The sequence below is a fragment of the Mus caroli genome, unplaced genomic scaffold (genome assembly GCF_978045245.1).
Source record: "Mus caroli unplaced genomic scaffold, Mus_caroli_1 scaffold_25, whole genome shotgun sequence".
In the NCBI taxonomy this organism is placed as follows: Eukaryota; Metazoa; Chordata; class Mammalia; order Rodentia; family Muridae; genus Mus; species Mus caroli.
In genome coordinates, this window is record NW_028227280.1 from 1,263,415 (window position 1) to 1,266,488 (window position 3,074).

The window sequence follows — 3,074 nt, forward strand, 5'->3', positions numbered from 1 at the left end:
ATGTTCTACACTGTGCATTTCGTGTAATGCGGGTTTTTCAGTAAATTCTAAATTTTTCAGTGCAACTCAATCTTATACTATGTACTACACTGTGCGTTCCTTATATTCTAAGTTTTTCAGTGCAACTCACTCATATACTATGTACTACACTGTGCATTTTGTGTAATGCGGGTTTTTCAGTAAATTCTAAGTTTTTCAGTGTAACTCACTCATATACTATGTACTACACTGTGCGTTTCTTATATTCTAAGTTTTTCAGTGCAACTCACTCATATACTATGTACTACACTGTGCGTTTCTTATATTCTAAGTTTTTCAGTGCAACTCACTCATATACTATGTACTACACTGTGCATTTCGTGTAATGCGGGTTTTCAGTACATTCTAAGTTTTTCAGTGCAACTCACTCATATACTATGTACTACACTGTGCGTTTCTTGTATTCTAAGTTTTTCAGTGCAACTCACTCATATACTATGTACTACACTGTACCTTTCTTATATTCTAAGTTTTTCAGTGCAACTCACTCATATACTATGTACTACACTGTGCGTTTCTTATATTCTAAGTTTTTCAGTGCAACTCACTCATATACTATGTACTACACTGTGCGTTTCTTAAATTGTAAGTTTTTCAGTGAAACTCACTCATACACTATGTACTACAATGTGCGTTTCTTATATTCTAAGTTTTTCAGTGCAACTCAGTCATATACTATGTACTACACTGTGCATTTCGTGTAATGCGGGTTTTTCAGTAAATTCTAAGTTTTTCAGTGCAACTCACTCATATACTATGTACTACACTGTGTGTTTCTTAAATTCTAAGTTTTTCAGTGCAACTCACTCATATACTATGTACTACACTGTGCGGTTCTTATATTCTAAGTATTTCAGTGCAACTCACTCATATACTATGTACTACACTGTGCGTTTCTTATATTCTAAGTTTTTCAGTGCAACTCAGTCATATACTATGTACTACACTGTGCGTTTCTTAAATTCTAAGTTTTTCAGTGCAACTCACTCATACACTATGTACTACAATGTGCGTTTCTTATATTTTAAGTTTTTCAGTGCAACTCACTCATACACTATGTACTACACTGTGCGTTTCTTATATTCTAAGTTTTTCAGTGCAACTCACTCATATACTATGTACTACACTGTGCGTTTCTTATATTCTAAGTTTTTCAGTGCAACTCACTCATATACTATGTACTACACTGTGCATTTCGTGTAATGCGGGTTTTTCAGTACATTCTAAGTTTTTCAGTGCAACTCACTCATATACTATGTACTACACTGTGCGTTTCTTATATTCTAAGTTTTTCAGTGCAACTCACTCATATACTATGTACTACACTGTGCGTTTCTTATATTCTAAGTTTTTCAGTGCAACTCACTCATATACTATGTACTACACTGTGCGTTCCTTATATTCTAAGTTTTTCAGTGCAACTCACTCATACACTATGTTCTACACTGTGCATTTCGTGTAATGCGGGTTTTTCAGTAAATTCTAAATTTTTCAGTGCAACTCAATCTTATACTATGTAATACACTGTGCGTTCCTTATATTCTAAGTTTTTCAGTGCAACTCACTCATATACTATGTACTACACTGTGCATTTTGTGTAATGCGGGTTTTTCAGTAAATTCTAAGTTTTTCAGTGTAACTCACTCATATACTATGTACTACACTGTGCGTTTCTTATATTCTAAGTTTTTCAGTGCAACTCACTCATATACTATGTACTACACTGTGCGTTTCTTATATTCTAAGTTTTTCAGTGCAACTCACTCATATACTATGTACTACACTGTGCGTTTCTTATATTCTAAGTTTTTCAGTGCAACTCACTCATATACTATGTACTACACTGTGCGTTCCTTATATTCTAAGTTTTTCAGTGCAACTCACTCATATACTATGTACTACACTGTGCATTTTGTGTAATGCGGGTTTTTCAGTAAATTCTAAGTTTTTCAGTGTAACTCACTCATATACTATGTACTACACTGTGCGTTTCTTATATTCTAAGTTTTTCAGTGCAACTCACTCATATACTATGTACTACACTGTGCGTTTCTTATATTCTAAGTTTTTCAGTGCAACTCACTCATATACTATGTACTACACTGTGCGTTCCTTATATTCTAAGTTTTTCAGTGCAACTCACTCATATACTATGTACTACACTGTGCATTTTGTGTAATGCGGGTTTTTCAGTAAATTCTAAGTTTTTCAGTGTAACTCACTCATATACTATGTACTACACTGTGCATTTCGTGTAATGCGGGTTTTTCAGTAAATTCTAAGTTTTTCAGTGCAACTCACTCATATACTATGTACTACACTGTGCGTTTCTTATATTCTAAGTTTTTCAGTGCAACTCACTCATATACTATGTACTACACTGTGCGTTTCTTATATTCTAAGTTTTTCAGTGCAACTCACTCATATACTATGTACTACACTGTTCGTTTCTTATATTCTAAGTTTTTCAGTTCGACTCACTCATATACTATGTACTACACTGTGCGTTTCTTATATTCTAAGTTTTTCAGTGCAACTCACTCATATACTATGTACTACACTGTGCGTTTCTTAAATTCTAAGTTTTTCAGTGCAACTCACTCATATACTATGTACTACACTGTGCGTTTCTTATATTCTAAGTTTTTCAGTGCAACTCACTCATATACTATGTACTACACTGTGCATTTCGTGTAATGCGGGTTTTCAGTACATTCTAAGTTTTTCAGTGCAACTCACTCATATACTATGTACTACACTGTGCGTTTCTTGTATTCTAAGTTTTTCAGTGCAACTCACTCATATACTATGTACTACACTGTACCTTTCTTATATTCTAAGTTTTTCAGTGCAACTCACTCATATACTATGTACTACACTGTGCGTTTCTTATATTCTAAGTTTTTCAGTGCAACTCACTCATATACTATGTACTACACTGTGCGTTTCTTAAATTGTAAGTTTTTCAGTGAAACTCACTCATACACTATGTACTACAATGTGCGTTTCTTATATTCTAAGTTTTTCAGTGCAAC